This window comes from Oncorhynchus tshawytscha, unplaced genomic scaffold (assembly GCF_018296145.1).
Source record: "Oncorhynchus tshawytscha isolate Ot180627B unplaced genomic scaffold, Otsh_v2.0 Un_contig_5651_pilon_pilon, whole genome shotgun sequence".
NCBI lineage: Eukaryota > Metazoa > Chordata > Actinopteri > Salmoniformes > Salmonidae > Oncorhynchus > Oncorhynchus tshawytscha.
The window spans coordinates 45,188-56,788 of record NW_024608883.1 but is presented as its reverse complement, the minus strand read 5'-3'; the positions used below and the strand labels follow the sequence as shown (position 1 = coordinate 56,788).

The following is an 11,601-nucleotide window of genomic DNA, read 5'->3' as shown; positions in this document are numbered from 1 at the left end:
CTATGTACTGTATATACCAGTGGAGGCTACTGAAGGGAGGACGGCTCATAATAATGGCTGAAATGGAGTGAATGGAATGGTATCAAACATGAGCTAGATACCATTCCATTCGCTCCATTCCAGCCATTATACGCCACTCCAGCCATTATTATGAGCTGTCCTCCCCTCAAGAAATACTGTTTACATTTGTTCCAAAAGCCAGTGAAAACGAGACTTGGTAGTGCAAGACTATGATTGGGTTGACACATTTCAGACCCGTTCTTATTCCTTAAAGCTGGAATCCTTATTGATGAAACTGCCCTTCTGGGATATTACAACAACAAAGAAGTTACTGCAAACAACAAACCCTGTTATTTCCCCTTGGGCATCATTGCACCAGCGATAGAATAGCAACATATGTAATGCAAACTTTTTTTTTTGCACAAAGCGCACCAGCTCTGCTTTGTCAATAAAACTAAAACAATTACAATGGCTGTGGGGCAGACAGTGGCAGTGTTTCCCCTACTGCGGATTTTCATCTTTAAGAGTGTATAAAAGGGCTTTCACCTGTACAGTAAGTTCCATTCAGAGGCTACTTAAATGATGGGAGGATTGCTGATGGCACTTAAAATAATTTTAAGAGACGCCATGCGTTTGTGTGTACGCCTGTGTGCATTTTCATAGCCATGTTCAGTAGGTGAAAAATATTTTCTAATGTGAAATAGGGACGTTTATATGCCTGAACTAGATGTTAATTTCCTGTTGCAAAACGTTTTGCTTTAGTGTGCTTATACTGAACACATCCCAACCGGGAACTAATCTTTATGCAGGTACATAAACAAAGAAATATAAATATGTATACCTATTATTGTGAAACAAAAGGTTGTGATGCAGTTATGATCTCTTAAACCATTATTATGATACTGGTTCTTTGTTGACACTGATTATTTGTATTGTGACCCACTGAAAAAGAACAACTAAAGCACTCATCAGAAAATGGGAGGTGTGAATATTCTTCTTCTTTGATGTGGTTTAATGGCAGTTAACATCCAATATACTGTAGGTTGCATTACCGCCACCAAATAGACTGGAGTATAAATCCATTATACTTTGTAACTCTACACTTAAAAACTCACCACCCTATTCCACTATTTAAACCTATCTGGTCCTACACCATGTCAACAGCCTGGGAGGATGGGACACCACCACTCAACACACCCTTTAACTCTTCTAAAGTCAAGTCTTGTACACCTAAGTACTTCTCTGCAGCTGCCACCACAACATCTATTTTTTGTGACTTAAGTTCCATCTCTGTGGTACAGTTGATAACCATTGCTATGAACACTAAGAAGCATATATCACTCTTTGGCCTATCCCTCTGTGCTGGCAAAGGGCTTGGTGCACTAATGGTGGAGGCAGGCGATACAGTAGGGGAAACAGGATCAGGATATGATGGGGGCAGAGAATGATGGCAGGCAGAAGCTGGGGTCTGGTGATGGTGGGAGACAGAAGCTGGGGTCTGGTGATGGTGGGAGGCAGAAGCTGGGGTCAGGTGATGGTGGGGAACTGATTTGGGAGGTTGGTAAAAGGGGCCGAGATGGGTGAAGGAAGGATGAAGTATGAGGTGGTTGGGGTAAATTAATCAGGAAGAAGAAAAGAACAATGAACAAAAGACTCTGTGCATGTGTGGCCGGCAGAGGGTCCTGCAGTGTGGCCTACAGAGGGACCTGCAGTGTGGCCAACTGGCAGAGGGACCTGCAGTGTGGCCGGCAGAGGGACCTGCAGTGTGGCCGGCAGAGGGACCTGCAGTGTGGCCGGCAGAGGGACCTGCAGTGTGGCCGGCAGAGGGACCTGCAGTGTGGCCGGCAGAGGGACCTGCAGTGTGGCCGGCAGAGGGTCCTGCAGTGTGGCCGGCAGAGGGTCCTGCAGTGTGGCCGGCAGAGGGACCTGCAGTGTGGCCTGCAGAGGGTCCTGCAGTGTGGCCGGCAGAGGGACCTGCAGGGGGACCTGTAGTGTGGCCGGCAGAGGGACCTGCAGTGTGGCCGGCAGAGGGACCTGCAGGGGGACCTGCAGTGTGGCCGGCAGAGGGACCTGCAGGGGGACCTGCAGTGTGGCCGGCTGGGGGGTCCTGCAGTGTGGCCGGCTGGGGGGTCCTGCAGTGTGGCCGGCTGGGCCACTAACATTACTCGACCTGCTTATCAGCTGTTTTAGAATTGAACAACTAAACTAACTAGGCCTAACCGTAGATTCAGTAATGAATCAAATTACAATTGTGAAGACCTGGACAGTATTTGAAACATGAATTGGTGAACTTGCTAGCCAGCTAAAAACATGTAGCAAATAGTTTCTTCCCATTTGTTTTCAGGGACTAAAGTGGACACCTGGACACGTTTCACTCCATTGCATTGTCCTGGTAGAAGAAAACAGTCCTGCCTGACTCGTTTGGAGGTAAGACGTGAAAGATTCAGCAGGCTACTGGCATTACACATCTGGCTAAAATATTACTGTAACTCTACTGGAATCACTTTTATAGAGAACTTTGACACCTTCTGGAAACAGAAGATACTCTACAGGAAGGACGGAGTCCATCCAACCTGCCTAAATGACTACCGACCCGTAGCACTCCCGTCTATAGCCATGAAGCGCTTTGAAAGGCTGGTCATGGCTCACATCAACACCATTATCCCAGAAACCCTAGACCCACTCCAATTTGCAGATCCACAGATGATGCCATCTCTATTGCACTCCACACTTCCCTTTCCCACCTGGACAAAAGGAACACCTATGTGAGAATGCTATTCATTAACTACAGCTCAGCGTTCAACACCATAGTGCCCTCAAAGCTCATCACTAAGCTAAGTACCCTGGGACTAAACACCTCCCTCTGCAACTGGATCCTGGACTTCCTGAGGGGCCGAGACCTGGCTGTATGGTGCCAGGACAACAACCTCTTACTCAACTTGATCAAGACAAAGGAGATGATTGTGGACTGCAAGAAAAGGAGGACCGAGCACGCCCCCATTCTCACCGACGGGGCTGTAGTGGAACAGGTTGAGAGTGTCAAGTTCCTTGGTGTCCACATCACCAACAAACTATCATGGTCCAAACACACCAATACAGTCGTGAAGACAAAGCCTATTCCCCCTCAGGAGACTGAAAAGATTTGGCATGGGTCCTCAGATCCTCAAAGTTCTACAGATGCACCATCGAGAGCATCCTGACTGGTTGCATCACTGCCTGGTATGGCAACTACTCGGCCTCCGACCGCAAGGCACTACAGAGGGTAGTGTGTACGGCCCAGTACATCACTGGGGCCAAGCTGCCTGCCATCCAGGACCTCTACACCAGCCTGTGTCAGAGGAAGGCTCTGAAAATTGTGAAATACTCCAGCCACCCCAGTCATAGACTGTTCTCTCTACTACCGCATGGCAAGCGGTACCGGAGTGCCAAGTCTAGGACAAAAAGGCTTCTCAACAGTTTTTACCCCCAAGCCATAAGACTCCTGAACAGGTAACCAAATGGTTACCTAGACTATTTGCATTGTGTGCCCCCAACCCCTCTTTTACGCTGCTGCTACTCTCGGTTTATCTTATATGCATAGTCACTTTAACTATACATTCATGTACATACTACCTCAATTCGCCCGACCAACCAGTGCTCCCACACATTGGCTAACCGGGCTATCTGCATTGTGTCCCGCCACCCGCCAACCCCTCTTTTTACGCTACTGCTACTCTCTGTTCATCATATATGCATAGTACTTTAACCATACCCACATGTACATACTACCTCAATAAGCCTAACAGGTGTCTGTATATAGCCTTGCTACTCTTATTTCCAAATGTCTTTTTACTGTTTTATTTCTTTTACTTACCTACATACACACTTTTTTCCCTCCGCACTATTGGTTAGAGCCTGTAAGCATTTCACTGTAAGGTCTACACCTGTTGTATTCGGTACACGTGACAAATAAACTTTGATTTGACAAGTCAGCAACAAACGCTGACAATACACATCCAAGTATATCTGACCAAATTATGAAAGACAAGAATTGTACTTTTGAATTCCGCAGTCAGTGTGGAAAAGGTGAAAAAATGATTGCTGTCTATCAACTGACAAGCCACCGGGATCTGACAAGCTAGATGGAAAATTACTGAGGATAATAGCGGACGATATTGCCACATCTTCAATTTAAGCCTACTAGAAAGTCTGTGCCCTCAGGCCTGGAGGGAAGCTGTTAGATTCTGGGTTAAGCTTGGAACATTGTTTTACTACTCAGCAGTATAGTATCTAAGGAATGAAAGCGACTGTTTTTTACATCAGAAGTTTAATGGTTATCTGTAGGAGCCAGATGGCTTTGGAATGTGTTGGGTGGACGGGAAGAAGTCACAGGATTTCAATAGGGGAAGCGGATGGACATCTGTGGATTAAGCAAATGAGGGGTTGAGGTCAGGTCAGATCCCCCTTAAGGGAGAAATTATGGTTTATTACCCTTATTACCCTCTTCCTGTCGAACCATAATAGATGTAAGGATTGGAGAGACGGAGGAGTTCCTAAATTGGAGTATATATACTTGTTGTGGTGGAAACATATGTTGTCTGAATACAGCTGTATTGACTCTCTGGGAAGAATAAACTTGGTTAAGCTTTCATAAATGTCCGTTGAGTTTCATACGAACCTAACATAGGTAAAGTCATTCCGCTACCCAAGAATAGAAAAGCCCCTTTTACTGGATCAAATAGCCAACCAATCAGCCTGTTACCAACCCTTAGTAAACTTTGTAAAAAAATTGTGTTTGACCAGATACAATGCTATTTCACAGTAAACAAACTTCAGCACGCTTATAGGGAAGGACACTCAACAAGCATAGCACTTACACAAATTACTGATGACTGGCTTAGAGAAATGTATGATAAAATGATTGTGGGGGCTGTCATATTAGACTTCAGTGCAGCTTTTGACATTATCGATCATAGTCTGCTGCTGGAAAAAAGTATGTGTTATGGCTTTAAACCTCATGCTATAATATGGATAAAGAGTTACCTGCCTAACAGAACACAGAGGGTGTTCATTAATGGAAGCCTCTCGTGCATAATTCAAGTAGACTATAGTAGACTACTATAGCAACTGAAATGACTGCAACAATTAACAAAGAGCTGCAGTTAGTTTCGGAATGGGTAGCAAGAAATAAAGTTTGTCCTAAATATTTCCAAAACTAAAAGCATTGTATTTGGCACAAATCATTCACTAAACCCTAAACCTCAACTACATATTTTAATGAAAAATGTGGAAATTTAGCTAATTGAGATGACTAAACTGCTTGGAGTAACCCCGGATTGTAAACCATCATGGTCAAAACATATTGATACAACAGTAGTTAAGATGGGGAGAAGTCTGTCCATAAATGCACTGCTCTACCTTCTTAACAGCACTATCAACAAGGTAGGTCCGACAGGCTCTAGTTTTGTCGCACCTTGACTACTGTTCAGTCGTGTGGTCAGGTGCCACAAAGAGGGACTTAGGAAAATTGCAATTGGCTCAGAACAGGGCAGCATGGCTGTCCCTTGGATGTATAGAGAGGGCTAACATTAATAATATGCATGTCAATCTCTCCTGGCTCAAAGTGGAGAAGTTGACTTCATCACTACTTGTATTTGTGAGAGGTATTGATGAAAGCTCCGAGTTGTCTGTTTAAACAACTAACACACAGCTCAGAAACCCATGCATACCCCACAAGACATGCCACCAGAGGTCTCTTCACAGTCCCCAAGTCCACAACAGACTATGGGAGGCACACAGTACTACATGGAGCCTTGACTACCTTTAAAAAAACATAAAAATACACCATATGGAACAGCGGGACTGTGAAGCAACACAAACATAATCACTATACACACACATACACATGGATTGTAGATGTGGAGTAGGGGCCTGAGTTCACTCAGTGTGTTGTGAAATATGTTATGAATGTATTGTAATGTTTTTAAAATTGTATAACTGCCTTAATTTTGCGGGACCCTAGGAAGAAGGCAGCAGCTAATGGGGATCCATAATAAATACACATTTCATTGACTATATATATAATCCTGTTTGATATGCTTTTATATAATTATAATGGATATGTTATCCTTTATCACAAGCCAGTATTTGAATCAAATGCATTTAGCTTACATAAGGATGAAGTAGCCTAGGCCTTCTTATCTAGTTAGATTACATCATATCACCTTTCATTATTAGTTATCAACGAATATAAAAACATGTTATCCTGAACATGCAGTGTCATTTAATAATATGCACGGGTATGATAGTGTAATGACCTGACTAGATCATAAAGGAACAATTGTCCAGACAGAGGGTTGAGTTTACGAATTGACGGTTTATTAACCCAACTTTACACAGGCTACTGTTTGGCCGTAGCCCACGCCAAATAAATGAAAGATAACCCACAAGCCAATCGTGACCTTCTCTTGTGAAGTCCAGACGTAAGAGAGAGAACAATGGCTAAACCTGGTCTTAACTTCCAATGCTCCATTCCCCCCCATGCCAACCACCAGGATGCCCGGTATCAGAACATTCCAGGCATTCCCGTGATTGGCAGATAGCAGGTTGATTGGCATGTCGGACCCCGCGAACACTGGTAAATACAACACAACCCACTAAAAGCCTAACACATAACACACAGCTGTCTGTGCGGGTCGCTACAATAGTTTAATTAATTCATCACAATGTAAGCCTACTCATAGAAAAAAACATCGCATCTCAAATGCAATATTCGCTTCACAGTGAAACACCACTATTAGCTTTGAAACACTCTTAAACAGTCAGTAAAATAGTTTAGTAATTTCAAACAATTGTATCATGCATGCAGGCTTGTCTGTCCACAACAGTGGAGCTGCAGAACAAGCAATATGCGAGGAGGGCCATTCTGGATAATCATTCTGTCAACTTAATAAATTAACAGGTACACAGGAGATTGATTCTGTTACTTGTTATTCGTGTCATATATTTCAACTTTGAGATAGTTGTTCACGGAATTGCTAGCACTAGTTGATCACGCTGCTACAGTGGCTACGACGTCTCGCGCTCGACGGAATTCGAATGCGTTGTCACGTGATGCCGCCTCCGAATCCCGTTCCAAAGTGGCAGTTAACTACCGGAAAAGTGCTACAGTACCAACTAATAAGGTAGCTAGGTAGGTGTCTTTTGGAGGCACCAGGCAGCTTCCTTTGGATTGGGACACACTCACACCGTGTGCTTGTCTGGTACATGGGAGGCAGGGGCTACACCGTGTGGCTAGTGTGGGATTCTGTATTTTACATTATAGCCATTACCATATATATGATTAAATATTATCTGATGTTGGTTGTGTGAGGTATCTGCATTTGTGCACTGGAGCATCATTATGAGATTAAACAACTGCTTGCTACTTGTCTGTTTGTGTGTGTGACAAGAACTGAGTGAGATGGTGTGACCTGCATGTTGCAAAACTGTAGATAACAGCCCAGCAGATGCTTTGTCCTTGTGTTTGTATGTAACAATATTGAGCACATGGTGTGACTTGCTGTATCTTACAAAGTTGTGATAGGGAGGGGTAGTCATCACGAGGTTTAACTGAGATGGAAAAATACTGAACAACACAATAGCAGGAACTGAGCAACTGTTATAACTAGGCTGGGATACCAGAACAGTAGGAATCTACACATCGACGGAGGGAGGACTCCAAGAGGCGGGGACCCATCTGAGCACCTGCTATAGGCTGAGCAAGTTTAAACCACGCCCAGCGTCTACTGTGATAGGCCAACAGACGGGTTGGAACAATGTCTATCACAGTATAAGAACACTGTTTTACATACATCTTGTCAGTTCTCTGTTCTGCCCTGCGTGGTATTACAGTGAGCCCGTATATACGAAAGTTGCATTTGCCATTTATTACTTAGCTAATTAAAAATACATAGTATACAATCGGTGACTCATTGTTATATTTATCCTGATACCAGATTCGAATTTACGCAACCCTAACACTAGACACGGTATCGTCCCTGCCCCCCGCCTGCTGTGCAAACGGGAGGCTGGGTTGACCAGCAGACAGTGTCCTTCGCCCTTGCCTTGTCGGACACTGTTTTCCCGTAGTTCTGTTAACGACGGTGAGGACAGGCGGTCGCGAAGGACACTAACGTTACCGGTGTCAGATGTGATAATACTTTTATTTCCTCTTTGTAACACATTCAAAAGTGTTACAAACATTATGTGCTCGAGGGAGGGAGGGAGGGAGGGAGGGAGGGGCAGGCAGGAACGCCCCGAATTGCGGGCTGCAGTTGCACACGATTGGATGGTCGCCAAAATGATCGTCGACAAACAACCAGTAGTCAATAACAACGGTTTGCGCGGGTTTTCGCGGAAAAGCACCTACATAAAAACATAACAAGTAAGGGACGCCAGGTGGAAGTGTACACAAAGGAACTCACCTTCCAAAAAACAGCCTCTGGGAGACGCGTCTGTCAGAGGTAGGCAACTTTCCCGAATGGTATAAAATAACTTTAACCAGTAACAAAATAGGCTAGGCCTAGCATACTGTTATTCCATGTGTTTACAGGACATATAACCCATGCCTGAAGTACAAAACTGCTATAAACTAGCCTAGTTGACTCTAAGGAAATACAACTGGTTAGTAAAATGTCGTATAAACCAGGCCTTAAACATATTCCATTACGTATCTCTCTACATTCTAACCCTTTGTGCTGTTGGCTGTGCCATATAATATTTGTACCCTGTTTTGTGCTGTTACCATGTTGTGCCTCTGCCATGTTGTGTTGCGACATGCAATATTGTTGTCTTAGGTCTCTCTTTATGTAGTGTTGTCTCTCTTGTCGTGATGTGTTTTGTCCTATTTTTAATCCCAGTCCCCGCAGGAGGCTTTTAGGTAGGCCGTCATTGTAAATAATAATTTGTTCATAACTGACTTGCCTTCAAATAAAAAATAATGAATTGCTCCCTTTAGGAAAACACGTCGGATATGATATTCGGAATCCACACACAATCCCGGGTGTATTTGCATGTCGTAGACCAAATAGGCATGTTTATATGGGGTAAGCAAATGTTCCTATGATCCGAGGGAAGTAGGAAGTAGTTTTAGGGAAGTACCTAACAAAACGAACTGCATCATGTCCATAAACAAACTATTCTGCCAGCAGCACAAACGATGAGGTCACTTTGTGTGGTAAGTAGGAAATCTATTTACGTTTTGCAAACTGTAGAGTAATTCCAATAACATATTTGTATTTTATTAATCCAATGATGCATAGTAAACATGGCGCCCCAAGAATTCATATGCCTGGTCAAAATGACCTGAAGGAAATGTGTTTTATTTATATGGGTATAAATTATGATTCATTTTGTGGAAAATAATTTTGTGTGATGATTTGATTATTATTATTTGACCCTGCTGGTCATCTATGAACATTTGACCATCTTGGCCATGTTCTGTTATAATCTCCACCCAGCACAGCCAGAAGAGGACTGGCCACCACTCATAGCCTGGTTCCTCTCTAGGTTTCTTCCTAGGTTCTGGCCTTTCTAGAGTTTTTCGTAGCCAACGTGCTTCTACATACACCTGCATTTGCTTGCTGTTTGTAGTTTTAGGCTGGGTTTCTGTACAGCACTTTGTAACATCAGCTGATATAAGAAGGGCTTTATAAATACATTTGATTGATTTTGGACCTTTCAATAATTATTTTATTGTTTGAAATGTGTTTAGTCGCTCAACAGTTTGATTCTCATTTCAATGATAACATAAATTCATAATGGCTATTAGTTCATCATCAATATAAAAGATAACACCAACAATTGTAAATTTAGAAAACGTGGGGTTTTTTTAAATTAGAAATGATTGCTTGTGGATACCTAAGTGTGTGTGTAAAATATTACTGCTCTCCGATTTCATTTTATTTCTAGCAAAACTCTATATATCCATTGTTTACATGAAATGGAATCTTTATTTCCTGTATATTTGAGTGATGTGGTTGTCTCACCTAGCTAAAATGAAAGTAGTAACTATAAATTAATCTGGGTAAGAGAATTTGCTAAATTACTTGTATATGTCAAATGTATCAGTTATACAGTTCTTTTAAATTGTTTAGTTACTTGTTACGTTTGACTGTGTAAAAACTATTAGTAGCCTGATTCTTATTTTTCTGAGAGCGAGGTGGATATACTCTGACTGCACAAATCATTAGGAAAACCTTCCTAATATTATTGAGTTGCACCCCCTCAGGCATGACCTACAAGGTGTTGAAAGCATTAGACGGGCATGCTGGCCCATGTTGACTCCAGTGCTTCCCACAGTTGTGTCAAGTTGGCTGGATGTCCTTCAGGTAGTGGACCATTTGTTATACACACGGGCAACTGTTGAGTGTGAAACCCAGCGGTACCTACTACTTTACCCCGTTAAATCTTTTGCCTTGCCTATTCATCCTCTGTGTTGCACACATACAGTGCATTCGGAAGGTGTTCAGATCCCTTCCCTTTTCACACAGTTTGTTACGTTACAGCCTTATTCTAAAAATTATTAAATACACATTTTTCCTTATCAATCTACTGACAATACCCCATAATGACAAAGCAAAAAATGTTTGCAAATGTATTAAAAATAAAAAACACATGCCTTATTTACATTAGTATTCAGACCCTTTGCTATGAGACTCAAAATTGAGCACAGGTGCAGCCTGTTTCCATTGAATATCTTTGAAATGTTTCGACAACTTGATTTGAGTCCACCTGTGGTAAATTCAGTTGATTAGACAAGATTTGGAAAGGCACACCTGTCTATATAAAGTCCCACCATTGACAGAGCAAAGGAATTCTCCATAGAGTGCTAAGACAGGATTATCATGAGTCACAGATCTGGGGAAGTGTACCAAAACATTTCTCCAGCATTGAAAGTCCAGCATTGAAAGAATTACTTAAAAATCATACAATGTGATTTTCTGGATTTTTGTTTTAGATTCTGTCTCTCACAGTTGAAGTGTACCTATGATAACAATTACAGACCTCTACATGCTTTGTAAGTAGGAAAACCTGCAAAATTGGCAGTGTATCAAATAATTGTTCTCCCCACTGTATGTGGGAATTCCTTCGAGATTGTTGGAAAAGCTTTCCAGGTGAAGCTGGTTGAGAGAATGCCAAGAGTGTGCAAAGCTGTCATCAAGGCAAAGGGTGGCTATTTGAAGAATATAAAATATATTTTTATTTATTTAACACCTTTTTCATTACTACATGATTCCATGTGTTATTTCATAGTTTTGATGTCTTCACTATTATTCTACGATGTAGAAAATAGTAAAAATAAAGAAAAACCCTTGAATGAGTAGGTGTTCTAAAACTTTTGAGTGTGTATGTGTTTTTTTGGAATCAAACTCTTCACTATTAAATCACTACAAAATGACATACATTTTCCATTTCATTTAACTGTTATTTAATCAGAACATGTGTAGCTAATTCCTTTATACTGCAAAACATGTATTGGTATGCATTCCATTGCTAGCTGCAAATTGGCTTGTTCCACTGGTGAGGTGTAGTGACATTTTTGGGGGACTTAGAGCTCCATCTATTATTTTGAAATCAGTG

The 11,601-nt window shown here is 42.2% G+C and overlaps 1 protein-coding gene across 1 annotated transcript in view; it reads left to right on the top strand.

Annotated features, from left to right (window-relative positions):
- Positions 1–8,925: 8,925 nt before the first annotated feature.
- Positions 8,926–11,601, top strand: part of LOC112237777 (NLR family CARD domain-containing protein 3) — a 28,802-nt gene continuing 26,126 nt past the window's right edge. Inside the window, exon 1 of the mRNA XM_042313798.1 lies at positions 8,926–9,196. The gene's annotated coding sequence lies outside the window, so the exon portion shown is untranslated. The remainder of the gene's footprint in view (positions 9,197–11,601) is intronic.